Source organism: Gorilla gorilla, chromosome 9, assembly GCF_029281585.2.
Source record: "Gorilla gorilla gorilla isolate KB3781 chromosome 9, NHGRI_mGorGor1-v2.1_pri, whole genome shotgun sequence".
In the NCBI taxonomy this organism is placed as follows: domain Eukaryota; kingdom Metazoa; phylum Chordata; class Mammalia; order Primates; family Hominidae; genus Gorilla; species Gorilla gorilla.
In genome coordinates, this window is record NC_073233.2 from 59,011,095 (window position 1) to 59,027,336 (window position 16,242).

The following is a 16,242-nucleotide window of genomic DNA, read 5'->3' on the forward strand; positions in this document are numbered from 1 at the left end:
TCTACCGTTGGCCCCAAATCGCTTGAAATCTCCACTTGCAAATTCCACAAAAAGAGGGTTTCAAATCTGCTCTGTCTAAAGGAAGGTTCAACTCTGTGAGTTGAACACACGCAGCCCAAGGGAGTTACTGAGAATTCTTCTGTCTAGCGTTATATGCAGAAATCCCGTTTCCAACGAAATCCCCAGAGAGGTCCAAATATCCACTTGCAGACTTTACAAACAGAGTGTTTCCAAACTGCTCTGTGAAAAGAAAGGTTAAACTCTCTGAGTGGAACGCACACATCACCAAGTGGTTGCTGAGAATGATTCTCTCTAGTTTTGATAGGAAGATATTTCCTTTTCTACCGTTGGCCCCAAAGCGCTTGAAATCTCCACTTGCAAATTCCACAAAAAGAGGGTTTCAAATCTGCTCTGTCTAAAGGAAGGTTCAACTCTGTGAGTTGAACACACGCAGCCCAAAAAAGTTACTGAGAAATCTTCTGTCTAGCGTTATATGCAGAAATCCCGTTTCCAACGAAATCCCCAGAGAGGTCCAAATATCCACTTGCAGGCTTTACAAACAGAGTGTTTCCAAGCTGCTCTAAGAAAAGAAAGGTTAAACTCTGTCAGTGGAACGCACACATCACCAAGTGGTTGCCGAGAATGATTCTCTCTAGTTTTCATAGGAAGATGTTTCCTTTTCTACCGTTGGCACCAAAGCTCTTGAAATCTCCACTTGCAAATTCCACATAAAGAGGGTTTCAAATCTGCTCTGTCTAAAGGAAGGTTCAACTCTGTGAGTTGAACACACGCAGCCCAAAGAAGTTACTGAGAATTTTTCTGTCTAGCTTTATATGCAGAAATACCGTTTCCAACGAAATCCCCAGAGAGGACCAAATATCCACTTGCAGACTTTGCAAACAGTGTGTTTCCAAACTGCTCTATGAAAAGAAAGGGTAAACCCTCTGTGTGGAAAGCACACATCACCAAGTGGTTGCCGAGAATTATTCTCTCTAGTTTTTTTACGAAGATATTTCCTTTTCTACCGTTGGCCCCAAAGCAATTGAAATATCCAATGGCAAATTCCACAAAAGGAGGGTTTCAAATCTGCTCTGTCTAAAGGAAGGTTCAACTCTGTGCGTTGAACACACGCAACCCAAAGAAGTTACTGAGAATTCTTGTGTCTAGCGTTATATGCAGAAATCCCGTTTCCAACGAAATCCCCAGAGATGTCCAAATATCCACTTGCAGAATTTACAAACAGAGTGTTTCCAAACTACTCTTTGAAAGAAAGGTTTCAAAGAGAAACAAACTACTCTTTGAAAGAAAGGTTAAACTCTCTGAGTGGAACGCACACATCACCAAGTGGTTGCTGAGAATGATACTCTCTAGTTTTCATAGGAAGATATTTCCTTTTCTACCGTTGGCCCCAAAGCGCTTGAAATCTCCACTTGCAAATTCCACAAAAAGAGGGTTTCAAATCTGCTCTGTCTAAAGGAAGGTTCAACTCTGTGAGTTGAACACACGCAGCCCAAAGAAGTTACTGGGAAATCTTCTGTCTAGCGTTATATGCAGAAATCCCGTTTCCAACGAAATCCCCAGAGAGGTCCAAATATCCACTTGCAGACTTTACAAACAGAGTGTTTCCAAAATGCTCTATGAAAAGAAAGGTTAAACTGTGAGTGGAACGCACACATCACCAAGTGGTTGCTGAGAATGATTCTCTCTAGTTTTTATAGGAAGATATTTCCTTTTCTACCGTTGGCTCCAAAGCGCTTGAAATCTCCACTTGCAAATTCCACATAAAGTGGGTTTCAAATCTGCTCTGTCTAAAGGAAGGTTCAACTCTGTGAGTTGAACACACGCAGCGCAAAGAAGTTACTGAGAATTCTTCTGTCTAGCGTTATATGCAGAAATACCGTTTCCAACGAAATCCCCAGAGAGGACCAAATATCCACTTGCAAACTTTGCAAACAGAGTGTTTCCAAACTGCTCTATGAAAAGAAAGGGTAAACCCTCTGTGTGGAAAGCACACATCACCAAGTGGTTGCCGAGAATTATTCTCTCTAGTTTTTTTACGAAGATATTTCCTTTTCTACCGTTGGCCCCAAAGCGCTTGAAATCTCCAATGGCAAATTCCACAAAAGGAGGGTTTCAAATCTGCTCTGTCTAAAGGAATGTTCAACTCTGTGCATTGAACACACGCAACCCAAAGAAGTTACTGAGAATTCTTGTGTCTAGCGTTATATGCAGAAATCCCGTTTCCAACGAAATCCCCAGAGAGGTCCAAATATCCACTTGCAGACTTTACAAACAGAGTGTTTCCAAACTACTCTTTGAAACAAAGGTTTCAAAGAGAAACAAACTACTCTTTGAAAGAAAGGTTAAACTCTCTGAGTGGAACGCACACATCACCAAGTGGTTGCTGAGAATGATACTCTCTAGTTTTCATAGGAAGATATTTCCTTTTCTACCGTTGGCCCCAAAGCGCTTGAAATCTCCATTTGCAAATCCCACAAAAAGAGGGTTTCAAATCTGCTCTGTCTAAAGGAAGGTTCAACTCTGTGAGTTGAAAACAGGCAGCCCAAAGAAGTTACTGACAATTCTTCTGTCTAGCGTTATATGCAGAAATCCCGTTTCCAAGGAAATCCCCAGAGAGGTCCAAATATCCACTTGCAGACTTTACAAACAGAGTGTTTCCAAACTGCTCTATGAAAAGAAATGTTAAACTCTGTTAGTGGAACGCACACATCACCAAGCGGTTGCTGAGAATAATTCTCTCTAGTTTCTATAGGAAGATATTTCCTTTTCTACCGTTGGCCCCAAAGCGCTTGAAATCTACACTTGCAAATTCCACAAAAAGAGGGTTTCAAATCTGCTCTGTCTAAAGGAAGGTTCAACTCTGTGAGTTGAACACACGCAGCCCAAAGAAGTTACTGAGAATTCTTCTGTCTAGCGTTATATGCAGAAATCCCGTTTCCAACGAAATCCCCAGAGAGGTCCAAATATCCACTTGCAGACTTTACAAACAGAGTGTTTCCAAACTGCTCTATGAAAAGAAAGGTTAAACTGTGAGTGGAACGCACACATCACCAAGTGGTTGCTGAGAATGATTCTCTCTAGTTTTTATAGGAAGATATTTTCTTTTCTACACTTCGCCCCAAAGCGCTTGAAATCTCCACTTGCAAATTCCACAAAAAGAGGGTTTCAAATCTGCTCTGTCTAAAGGAAGGTTCAACTCTGTGAGTTGAACACACGCAGCCCAATGAAGTTACTGAAAATTCTTCTGTCTAGCGTCATAGGCAGAAATCCAGTTTCCAACGAAATCCCCAGAGAGGTCCAAATATCCACTTGCAGACTTTACAAACAGAGTGTTTCCAAGCTGCTCTATGAAAAGAAAGGTTAAACTCTCTGAGTGGAACGCACACATCACCAAGTGGTTGCTGAGAATGATTCCCTCTAGCTTTTAAAGGACGATATTTCCTTTTCTACCGCTGGCCCCAAAGCGCTTGAAATCTCCACATTCAAATTCCACAAAAAGAGGGTTTCAAATCTGCTCTGTCTAAAGGAAGGTTCAAATCTGTGAGTTGAACACACGCAGCCCAAAGAAGTTACTGAGAATTCTTCTGTCTAGCGTTATATGCAGAAATCCCATTTCCAACGAAATCCCCAGAGAGGTCCGAATATCCACTTGCAGACTTTACAAACAGAGTGTTTCCAAACTGCTCTATGAAAAGAAAGCTTAAACTCTTTGAGTGGAATGCACACATCACCAAGTGGTTGCAGAGAATGATTCTCTCTAGTTTTTATAGGAAGATATTTCCTTTTCTACCGTTGGCCCCAAAGCGCTTGAAATCTCCACTTGCAAATTCCACAAAAAGAGGGTTTCAAATCTGCTCTGTCTAAAGGAAGGTTCAACTCTGTGAGTTGAACACACGCAGCCCAAAGAAGTTACTGAGAATTCTTCTGTCTAGCGTTATATGCAGAAATCCCGTTTCCAACGAAATCCCCAGAGAGGTCCAAATATCCACTTGCAGACTTTACAAACAGAGTGTTTCCAAACTGCTCTATGAAAAGAAAGGTTAAACTCTCTGAGTGGAACGCACACATCACCAAGTGGTTGCTGAGAATGATTCTCTATAGTTTCTATAGGAAGATATTTCCTTTTCTACCGTTGGCTCCAAAGCGCTGGAAATCTCCACTTTCAAATTCCACAAAAAGAGGGTTTGAAATCTGCTCGGTATAAAGGAAGGTTCAACTCTGTGAGTTGAACACACACAGCCCAAAGAAGTTACTGAGAATTCTTTTGTCTAGCGTTATGGGCAGAAATACCGTTTCCAAGGAAATCCCCAAAGAGGTCCAAATATCCACTTGCAGACTTTACAAACAGAGTGTTTCCAAACTGCTCTATGAAAAGAAAGGTTAAACTCTCTGAGAGAAACGCACACATCACCAAGTTGTTGCTGAGAATGATTCTCTCAAGTTTTTATAGGAAGATATTTCCTTTTCTACCGTTGGCCCCAAAGCGCTTGAAATCTCCACTTGCAAATTCCACAAAAAGAGGGTTTCAAATCTGTTCTGTCTTAAGGAAGGTTCAACTCTGTGAGTTGAACACACGCAGCCCAAAGAAGTTACTGAGAATTCTTCTGTCTAGCGTTATATGCAGAAATCCCGTTTCCAACGAAATCCCCAGAGAGGTCCAAATATCCACTTGCAGACTTTACCAACAGAGTGTTTCCAAACTGCTCTATGAAAAGAAAGGTTAAACTCTCTGAGTGGAACGCACACATCACCAAGTGGTTGCTGAGAATGATTCTCTCTAGTTTCTAAAGGAAGATATTTCCTTTTCTACCGTTGGCCCCAAAGCGCTTTAAATCTCCACTTGCAAATTCCACAAAAAGAGGGTTTCAAATCTGCTCTGTCTAAAGGAAGGTTCAACTCTGTGATTTGAACACACGCAGCCCAAAGAAGTTACTGAGAATTCTTTTGTCTAGCGTTATGGGCAGAAATACCGTTTCCAAGGAAATCCCCAAAGAGGTCCAAATATCCACTTGCAGACTTTACAAACAGAGTGTTTCCAAACTGCTCTATGAAAAGAAAGGTTAAACTCTCTGAGAGAAACGCACACATCACCAAGTTGTTGCTGAGAATGATTCTCTCTAGTTTTGATAGGAAGATATTTCCTTTTCTACCGTTGGCCCCAAAGCGCTTGAAATCTCCACTTGCAAATTCCACAAAAAGAGGGTTTCAAATCTGTTCTGTCTTAAGGAAGGTTCAACTCTGTGAGTTGAACACACGCAGCCCAAAGAAGTTACTGAGAATTCTTCTGTCTAGCGTTATATGCAGAAATCCCGTTTCCAACGAAATCCCCAGAGAGGTCCAAATATCCACTTGCAGACTTTACCAACAGAGTGTTTCCAAACTGCTCTATGAAAAGAAAGGTTAAACTCTCTGAGTGGAACGCACACATCACCAAGTGGTTGCTGAGAATGATTCTCTCTAGTTTCTAAAGGAAGATATTTCCTTTTCTACCGTTGGCCCCAAAGCGCTTTAAATCTCCACTTGCAAATTCCACAAAAAGAGGGTTTCAAATCTGCTCTGTCTAAAGGAAGGTTCAACTCTTTGATTTGAACACACGCAGCCCAAAGAAGTTACTGAGAAATCTTCTGTCTAGCGTTATATGCAGAAATCCCGTTTCCAACGAAATCCCCAGAGAGGTCCAAATATCCACTTGCAGGCTTTACAAACAGAGTGTTTCCAAGCTGCTCTAAGAAAAGAAAGGTTAAACTCTGTGAGTGGAACGCACACAACACCAAGTGGTTGCCGAGAATGATTCTCTCTAGTTTTCATAGGAAGATATTTCCTTTTCTACCGTTGGCACCAAAGCGCTTGAAATCTCCACTTGCAAATTCCACATAAAGAGGGTTTCAAATCTGCTCTGTCTAAAGGAAGGTTCAACTCTGTGAGTTGAACACACGCAGCCCAAAGAAGTTACTGAGAATTTTTCTGTCTAGCTTTATATGCAGAAATCCCTTTTCCAACGAAATCCCCAGAGAGGACCAAATATCCACTTGCAGACTTTGCAAACAGAGTGTTTCCAAACTGCTCTATGAAAAGAAAGGGTAAACCCTCTGTGTGGAAAGCACACATCACCAAGTGGTTGCCGAGAATTATTCTCTCTAGTTTTTTTACGAAGATATTTCCTTTTCTACCGTTGGCCCCAAAGCGCTTGAAATCTCCACTTGCAAATTCCACAAAAAGAGGGTTTCAAATCTGCTCTGTCTAAAGGAAGGTTCAACTCTGTGAGTTGAACACACGCAGCCCAAAGAAGTTACTGAGAATTCTTCTGTCTAGCGTTATATGCAGAAATCCCGTTTCCAACGAAAACCCCAGAGAGGTCCAAATATCCACTTGCAGACTTTACCAACAGAGTGTTTCCAAACTGCTCTATGAAAAGAAAGGTTAAACTCTCTGAGTGGAACGCACACATCACCAAGTGGTTGCTGAGAATGATTCTCTCTAGTTTCTATAGGAAGATATTTCCTTTTCTACCGTTGGCTCCAAAGCGCTTGAAATCTCCACTTGCAAATTCCACATAAAGAGGGTTTCAAATCTGCTCTGTCTAAAGGAAGGTTCAACCCTGTGAGTTGAACACACGCAGCGCAAAGAAGTTACTGAGAATTCTTCTGTCTAGCGTTATATGCAGAAATACCGTTTCCAACGAAATCCCCAGAGAGGACCAAATATCCACTTGCAGACTTTGCAAACAGAGTGTTTCCAAACTGCTCTATGAAAAGAAAGGGTAAACCCTCTGTGTGGAAAGCACACATCACCAAGTGGTTGCCGAGAATTATTCTCTCTAGTTTTTTTACGAAGATATTTCCTTTTCTACCGTTGGCCCCAAAGCGCTTGAAATCTCCAATGGCAAATTCCACAAAAGGAGGGTTTCAAATCTGCTCTGTCTAAAGGAAGGTTCAACTCTGTGAGTTGAACACACACGCAACCCAAAGAAGTTACTGAGAATTCTTCTGTCTAGCGTTATATGCAGAAATACCGTTTCCAACGAAATCCCCAGAGAGGTCCAAATATCCACTTGCAGACTTCACAAACAGAGTGTTTCCAAACTGCTCTATGAAAAGAAAGGTTAAACTCTCTGAGTGGAACGCACACATCACCAATTGGTTGCTGAGAATGAATCTCTCTAGTTTTTATAGGAAGATAATTGCTTTTCTACCGTTGGACCCAAAGCGCTTGAAATCTCCACTTGCAAATTAAACAAAAAGAGGGTTTCAAATCTGCTCTGTCTAAACGAAGGTTCAGCTCTGTGAGTTGAACACACGCAGCCCAAGTAAGTTACTGAGAATTCTTCTTTTTAGCGTTATATGCAGAAATCCCGTTTCCAACGAAATCCCCAGAGAGGTCCAAATATCCACTTGTAGACTTTACAAACAGAGTGTTTCCAAACTGCTCTATGAAAAGAAAGGTTAAACTCTGTGAGTGGAACGCACACTTCACCAAGTGGTTGCTGAGAATGATTCTCTCTAGTTTTTATAGGAAGATATTTTCTTTTCTACCCTTCGCCCCAAAGCGCTTGAAATCTCCACTTGCAAATTCCACAAAAAGAGGGTTTCAAATATGCTCTGTCTAAAGGAAGGTTCAACTCTGTGAGTTGAACACACGCAGCCCAATGAAGTTACTGAGAATTCTTCTGTCTAGCGTTATAGGCAGAAATCCCGTTTGCAAAGAAATCCCCAAAGAGGTCCAAATATCAACTTGCAGACTTTACAAACAGAGTGTTTCCAAACTGCTCTATGAAAAGAAAGGTTGAACTCTGTGAGTGGAATGCACACATCACCAAGTGGTTGATGAGAATGATTCTCTCTAGTTTTGATAGGAAGATATTTCCTTTTCTACCGTTGGCCCCAAAGCGCTTGAAATCTCCACTTGCAAATTCCACAAAAAGAGGGTTTCAAATCTGCTCTGTCTAAAGGAAGGTTCAACTCTGTGAGTTGAACACACGCAGCCCAAAGAAGTTACTGAGAATTCTTCTGTTTAGCGTTATATGCAGAAACCCCGTTTCCAACGAAATCCCCAGAGAGGTCCAAATATCCACTTGCAGACTTTACAAACAGAGTGTTTCCAAACTGCTCTATGAAAAGAAAGGTTAAACTCTCTGAGGGGAACGCACCCATCACCAAGTGGTTGCTGAGAATGATTCTCTCTAGTTTTGATAGGAAGATATTTCCTTTTCTACCGTTGGCCACAAAGCGCTTGGAATCTCCACTTGCAAATTCCGCAAAAAGAGGGTTTCAAATCTGCTCTGTCTAAAGGAAGGTTCAACTCTGTGAGTTGAACACACGCAGCCCAAAGAAGTTACTGACAATTCTTCTGTCTAGCGTTATATGCAGAAATCCCGTTTCCAACGAAATCCCCAGAGAGGTCCAAATATCCACTTGCAGAGTTTACAAACAGAGTTTTTCCAAACTGCTCTAAGAAAAGAAAGGTTAAACTGTGAGTGGAACGCACACATCACCAAGTGGTTGCTGAGAATGATTCTCTCTAATTTTTATAGGAAGATATTTTCTTTTCTACCCTTCGCCCCAAAGCGCTTGAAATCTCCACTTGCAAATTCCACAAAAAGAGGGTTTCAAATCTGCTCTGTCTAAAGGAAGGTTCAACTCTGTGAGTTGAACACACGCAGCCCAATGAAGTTACTGAAAATTCTTCTGTCTAGCGTTATAGGCAGAAATCCCGTTTGCAACGAAATCCCCAGAGAGGTCCAAATATCCACTTGCAGACTTTACAAACAGAGTGTTTCCAAGCTGCTCTATGAAAAGAAAGGTTAAACTCTCTGAGTGGAACGCACACATCACCAAGTGGTTGCTGAGAATGATTCCCTCTAGTTTTCAAAGGACGATATTTCCTTTTCTACCGCTGGCCCCAAAGCGCTTGAAATCTCCACTTTCAAATTCCACAAAAAGAGGGTTTCAAATCTGCTCTGTCTAAAGGAAGGTTCAACTCTGTGAGTTGAACACACGCAGCCCAAAGAAGTTACTGAGAATTCTTCTGTTTAGCGTTATATGCAGAAATCCCGTTTCCAACGAAATCCCCAGAGAGGTCCAAATATCCACTTGCAGACTTTACAAACAGAGTGTTTCCAAACTGCTCTATGAAAAGAAAGGTTAAACTCTCTGAGGGGAACGCACCCATCACCAAGTGGTTGCTGAGAATGATTCTCTCTAGTTTTGATAGGAAGATATTTCCTTTTCTACCGTTGGCCACAAAGCGCTTGGAATCTCCACTTGCAAATTCCGCAAAAAGAGGGTTTCAAATCTGCTCTGTCTAAAGGAAGGTTCAACTCTGTGAGTTGAACACACGCAGCCCAAAGAAGTTACTGACAATTCTTCTGTCTAGCGTTATATGCAGAAATCCCGTTTCCAACGAAATCCCCAGAGAGGTCCAAATATCCACTTGCAGAGTTTACAAACAGAGTTTTTCCAAACTGCTCTAAGAAAAGAAAGGTTAAACTGTGAGTGGAACGCACACATCACCAAGTGGTTGCTGAGAATGATTCTCTCTAGTTTTCAAAGGACGATATTTCCTTTTCTACCGCTGGCCCCAAAGCGCTTGAAATCTCCACTTGCAAATTCCACAAAAAGAGGGTTTCAAATCTGCTCTGTCTAAAGGAAGGTTCAACTCTGTGAGTTGAACACACGCAGCCCAATGAAGTTACTGAGAATTCTTCTGTCTAGCGTTATATGCAGAAATCCCGTTTCCAACGAAATCCCCAGAGAGGTCCAAATATCCACTTGCAGACTTTACAAACAGAGTGTTTCCAAACTGCTCTATGAAAAGAAAGGTTAAACTCTGTGAGTGGAACGCACACATCACCAAGTGGTTGCTGAGAATGATTCTCTCTAGTTTTGATAGGAAGATATTTCCTTTTCTACCGTTGGCCCCAAAGCCCTTGAAATCTCCACTTGCAAATTTCACAAAAAGAGGGTATCAAATCTGCTGTCTAAAGGAAGGTTCAACTCTGTGAGTTGAACACACGCAGCCCAAAGAAGTTACTGGGAATTCTTCTGTCTAGCGTTATATGCAGAAATCCCGTTTCCAACGAAATCCCCAGAGAGGTCCAAATATCCACTTGCAGACTTTACAAACAGAGTGTTTCCAAACTGCTCTATGAAAAGAAAGGTTAAACTCTCTGAGTGGAACGCACACATCACCAAGTGGTTGCTGAGAATGATTCTCTCTAGTTTTGATAGGAAGATATTTCCTTTTCTACCGTTGGCCCCAAAGCGCTTGAAATCTGCACTTGGAAATTCCACAAAAAGAGGGTTTCAAATCTGCTCTGTCTAAAGGAAGGTTCAACTCTGTGAGTTGAACACACGCAGCCCAAAGAAGTTACTGAGAATTCTTCTGTCTAGCGTTATATGCAGAAATCCCGTTTCCAACGAAATCCCCAGAGAGCTCCAAATATCCACTTGCAGACTTTACAAACAGAGTGTTTCCAAACTGCTCTATGAAAAGAAAGGTTAAACTCTCTGAGTGGAACGCACACATCACCAAGTGGTTACTGGGAATGATTCTCTCTAGTTTTTATAGGAAGATATTTTCTTTTCTACCCTTCGCCCCATAACGCTTGAAATCTCCACTTGCAAATTCCACAAAAAGAGGGTTTCAAATCTGCTCTGTCTAAAGGAAGGTTCAACTCTGTGAGTTGAACACACGCAGCCCAAAGAAGTTACTGAGAATTCTTCTGTCTAGCGTTATATGCAGAAATCCCGTTTCCAACGAAATCCCCAGAGAGGTCCAAATATCCACTTGCAGACATTACAAACAGAGTGTTTCCAAACTGCTCTATGAAAAGAAAGGTTAAACTCTGTGAGTGGAACGCACACATCACCAAGTGGTTGCTGAGAATGATTCTCTCTAGTTTTTATAGGAAGATATTTCCTTTTCTACCGTTGGCCCCAAAGCCCTTGAAATCTCCACTTGCAAACTCCACAAAAAGAGGGTTTCAAATCTGCTCTGTCTAAAGGAAGGTTCAACTCTGTGAGTTGAACACACGCAGCCCAAAGAAGTTACTGAGAATTCTTCTGTCTAGCGTTATAGGCAGAAATCCCGTTTCCAACGAAATCCCCAGAGAGGTCCAAATATCCACTTGCAGACTTTACAAACAGAGTGTTTCCAAACTGCTCTATGAAAAGAAAGGTTAAACTCTCTGAGTGAAACGCACACATCACCAAGTTGTTGCTGAGAATGATTCTCTCTAGTTTTGATAGGAAGATATTTCCTTTTCTACCGTTGGCCCCAAAGCTCTTGAAATCTCCACTTGCAAATTCCACAAAAAGAGGGTTTCAAATCTGTTCTGTCTTAAGGAAGGTTCAACTCTGTGAGTTGAACACACGCAGCCCAAAGAAGTTACTGAGAATTCTTCTGTTTAGCGTTATATGCGGAAATCCCGTTTCCGAAGAAATCCCCAGAGAGGTCCAAATATCCACTTGCAGACTTTACAAACAGAGTGTTTCCAAACTGCTCTATGAAAAGAAAGGTTAAACTCTCTGAGGGGAACGCACACATCACCAAGTGGTTGCTGAGAATGATTCTCTCTAGTTTTGATAGGAAGATATTTCCTTTTCTACCGTTGGCCCCAAAGCGCTTGAAATCTCCACTTGCAAATTCCACAAAAAGAGGGTTTCAAATCTGCTCTGTCTAAAGGAAGGTTCAACTCTGTGAGTTGAACACACGCAGCCCAAAGAAGTTACTGAGAATTCTTCTGTCTAGCGTTATATGCAGAAATCCCTTTTCCAACGAAATCCCCAGAGAGGTCCAAATATCCACTTGCAGACTTTACAAACAGAGTGTTTCCAAACTGCTCTATGAAAAGAAAGGTTAAACTCTCTGAGTGGAACGCACACATCACCAAGTGGTTGCTGAGAATGATTCTCTCTAGTTTTGATAGGAAGATATTTCCTTTTCTACCGTTGGCCCCAAAGCGCTTGAAATCGCCACTTGCAAATTCCACAAAAAGTGGGTTTCAAATCTGCTCTGTCTAAAGGAAGGTTCAACTCTGTGAGTTGAACACACGCAGCCCAAAGAAGTTACTGAGAATTCTTCTGTCTAGCGTTATAGGCACAAATCCCGTTTCCAACAAAATCCCCAGAGAGGTCCAAATATCCACTTGCAGACTTTACAAACAGAGTGTTTCCAAACTGCTCTATGAAAAGAAAGGTTAAACTCTCTGAGGGGAACGCACACATCACCAAGCGGTTGCTGAGAATAATTCTCTCTAGTTTCTATAGGAAGATATTTCCTTTTCTACCGTTGGCCCCAAAGCGCTTGAAATCTCCACTTGCAAATTCCACAAAAAGAGGGTTTCAAATCTGCTCTGTCTAAAGGAAGGTTCAACTCTGTGAGTTGAACACACGCAGCCCAAGGGAGTTACTGAGAATTCTTCTGTCTAGCGTTATATGCAGAAATCCCGTTTCCAACGAAATCCCCAGAGAGGTCCAAATATCCACTTGCAGACTTTACAAGCAGAGTGTTTCCAAACTGCTCTATGAAAAGAAAGGTTAAACTCTCTGAGTGGAACGCACACATCACCAAGTGGTTGCTGAGAATGATTCCCTCTAGCTTTTAAAGGACGATATTTCCTTTTCTACCGCTGGCCCCAAAGCGCTTGAAATCTCCACTTTCAAATTCCACAAAAAGAGGGTTTCAAATCTGCTCTGTCTAAAGGAAGGTTCAAATCTGTGAGTTGAACACACGCAGCCCAAAGAAGTTACTGAGAATTCTTTTGTCTAGCGTTATGGGCAGAAATCCCGTTTCCAACGAAATCCCCAAAGAGGTCAAAATATCCACTTGCAGACTTTACAAACAGAGTGTTTCCAAACTGCTCTATGAAAAGAAAGGTTAAACTCTCTGAGTGGAACGCACACATCACCAAGTGGTTGCTAAGAATGATTCTCTCTAGTTTTGATAGGAAGATATTTCCTATTCTACCGTTGGCCCCAAAGCGCTTGAAATCTCCACTTGCAAATTCCACAAAAAGAGGGTTTCAAATCTGCTCTGTCTAAAGGAAGGTTCAACTCTGTGAGTTGAACACACGCAGCCCAAGGGAGTTACTGAGAATTCTTCTGTCTAGCGTTATATGCAGAAATCCCGTTTCCAACGAAATCCCCAGAGAGGTCCAAATATCCACTTGCAGACTTTACAAACAGAGTGTTTCCAAACTGCTCTATGAAAAGAAAGGTTAAACTCTCTGAGTGGAACGCACACATCACCAAGTGGTTGCTGAGAATGATTCCCTCTAGCTTTTAAAGGACGATATTTCCTTTTCTACCGCTGGCCCCAAAGCGCTTGAAATCTCCACTTTCAAATTCCACAAAAAGAGGGTTTCAAATCTGCTCTGTCTAAAGGAAGGTTCAAATCTGTGAGTTGAACACACGCAGCCCAAAGAAGTTACTGAGAATTCTTCTGTCTAGCGTTATATGCAGAAATCCCGTTTCCAACGAAACCCCCAGAGAGGTCCAAATATCCACTTGCAGACTTTACCAACAGAGTGTTTCCAAACTGCTCTGTGAAAATAAAGGTTAAACTCTCTGAGTGGAACGCACACATCACCAAGTGGTTGCTCAGAATGATTCTCTCTAGTTTCTATAGGAAGATATTTCCTTTTCTACCGTTGGCTCCAAAGCGCTTGAAATCTCCACTTTCAAATTCCACAAAAAGAGGGTTTCAAATCTGCTCGGTCTAAAGGAAGGTTCAACTCTGTGAGTTGAACACACACAGCCCAAAGAAGTTACTGAGAATTCTTTTGTCTAGCGTTATGGGCAGAAATCCCGTTTCCAACGAAATCCCCAAAGAGGTCAAAATATCCACTTGCAGACTTTACAAACAGAGTGTTTCCAAACTGCTCTATGAAAAGAAAGGTTAAACTCTCTGAGTGGAACGCACACATCACCAAGTGGTTGCTAAGAATGATTCTCTCTAGTTTTGATAGGAAGATATTTCCTATTCTACCATTGGCCCCAAAGCGCTTGAAATCTCCACTTGCAAATTCCACAAAAAGAGGGTTTCAAATCTGCTCTGTCTAAAGGAAGGTTCAACTCTGTGAGTTGAACACACGCAGCCCAGGGGAGTTACTGAGAATTCTTCTGTCTTGCGTTATATGCAGAATTCCCGTTTCCAACGAAATCCCCAGAGAGGTACAAATATCCACTTGCAGACTTTACAAACAGAGTGTTTCCAAACTGCTCTATGAAAAGAAAGGTTAAACTGTGAGTGGAACGCACACATCACCAAGTGGTTGCTGAGAATGATTCCCAATAGTTTTTAAAGGGCGATATTTCCTTTTCTACCGCTGGCCCCAAAGCGCTTGAAATCTCCACTTTCAAATTCCACAAAAATAGGGTTTCAAATCTGCTCTGTCTAAAGGAAGGTTCAAATCTGTGAGTTGAACACACGCAGCCCAAAGAAGTTACTGAGAATTCTTCTGTCTAGCGTTATATGCAGAAATCCCGTTTCCAAAGAAATCCACAGAGAGGTCCGAATATCCACTTGCAGACTTTACAAACAGAGTGTTTCCAAACTGCTCTATGAAAAGAAAGCTTAAACTCTTTGAGTGGAATGCACACATCACCAAGTGGTTGCAGAGAATGATTCTCTCTAGTTTTTATAGGAAGATATTTCCTTTTCTACCGTTGGCCCCAAAGCGCTTGAAGTCTCCACTTGCAAATTCCACAAAAAGAGGGTTTCAAATCTGCTCTGTCAAAAGGAAGGTTCAACTCTGTGAGTTGAACACACGCAGCCCAATGAAGTTACTGAGAATTCTTCTGTCTAGCGTTATATGCAGAAATCCCGTTTCCAACGAAATCTCCAGAAAGGTCCAAATATCCACTTGCAGACTTTACCAACAGAGTGTTTCCAATCTGCTCTACGAAAAGAAAGGTTAAACTCTCTGAGTGGAACGCACACATCACCAAGTGGTTGCTGAGAATGATTCTCTCTAGTTTCTATAGGAAGATATTTCCTTTTCTACCGTTGGCTCCAAAGCGCTTGAAATCTCCACTTGCAAATTCCACAAAAAGAGGGTTTCAAATCTGCTCTGTCTAAAGGAAGGTTCAACTCTGTGAGTTGAACACACGCAGCCCAAAGAAGTTACTGAGAATTCTTCTGTCTAGCGTTATAGGCTGAAATCCCGTTTCCAACGAAATCCCCAAAGAGGTCCAAATATCAACTTGCAGACTTTACAAACAGAGTGTTTCCAAACTGCTCTATGAAAAGAAAGGTTGAACTCTGTGAGTGGAACGCACACATCACCAAGTGGTTGATGAGAATGATTCTCTCTAGTTTTGATAGGAAGATATTTCCTTTTCTACCGTTGGCCCCAAAGCGCTTGAAATCTCCACTTGCAAATTCCACAAAAAGAGGGTTTCAAATCTGCTCTGTCTAAAGGAAGGTTCAACTCTGTGAGTTGAACACACGCAGCCCAAAGAAGTTACTGAGAATTCTTCTGTCTAGCGTTATATGCAGAAATCCCGTTTCCAACGAATTCCCCATAGAGGTCCAAATATCCACTTGCAGACTTTACAAACAGAGTGTTTCCAAACTGCTCTATGAAAAGAAAGGTTAAACTCTCTGAGTGGAACGCACACATCACCAAGTGGTTGCTGAGAATGATTCTCTCTAGTTTTTATATGAAGATATTTCCTTTTCTACCGTTGGCCCCAAAGCGCTAGAAATCGCCACTTGCAAATTCCAAAAAAAGTGGGTTTCAAATCTGCTCTGTCTAAAGGAAGGTTCAACTCTGTGAGTTGAACACACGCAGCCCAAAGAAGTTACTGAGAAATCTTCTGTCTAGCGTTATATGCAGAAATCCCGTTTCCAACGAAATCCGCAGAGAGGTCCAAATATCCACTTGCAGGCTTTACAAACAGAGTGTTTCCAAGCTGCTCTAAGAAAAGAAAGGTTAAACTCTGTGAGTGGAACGCACACATCACCAAGTGGTTGCCGAGAATGATTCTCTCTAGTTTTCATAGGAAGATGTTTCCTTTTCTACCGTTGGCACCAAAGCTCTTGAAATCTCCACTTGCAAATTCCACATAAAGAGGGTTTCAAATCTGCTCTGTCTAAAGGAAGGTTCAACTCTGTGAGTTGAACACACGCAGCCCAAAGAAGTTACTGAGAATTTTTCTGTCTAGCTTTATATGCAGAAATACCGTTTCCAACGAAATCCCCAGAGAGGACCAAATATCC